Source organism: Egretta garzetta, unplaced genomic scaffold, assembly GCF_000687185.1.
Source record: "Egretta garzetta isolate BGI_Z169 unplaced genomic scaffold, ASM68718v1 scaffold101, whole genome shotgun sequence".
Taxonomy (NCBI): Eukaryota; Metazoa; Chordata; class Aves; order Pelecaniformes; family Ardeidae; genus Egretta; species Egretta garzetta.
In genome coordinates, this window is record NW_009258666.1 from 2,155,279 (window position 1) to 2,155,519 (window position 241).

The window sequence follows — 241 nt, forward strand, 5'->3', positions numbered from 1 at the left end:
CTGCCTATGCTCACAGGCCTGCCCGGTGGTACAGGGCCTTGGCGGTGCCTGTGCGGGAGCTGAGCCTTCCCCCTCCCGCCTCTGGGGCCCTGCCCTGCGGTACAGGGCCTTGGCGGTGCCTGCTGGGGAGGCCAGCCCTTGGTGTGCTTGTCATGTTTGCCCCACACTGTGGTGCGGGGCTTTGGAGAGAACAATTAACTCCTGCGTGGCAGGTGATGTTACGCAGTGTTGAAGAGGTAAG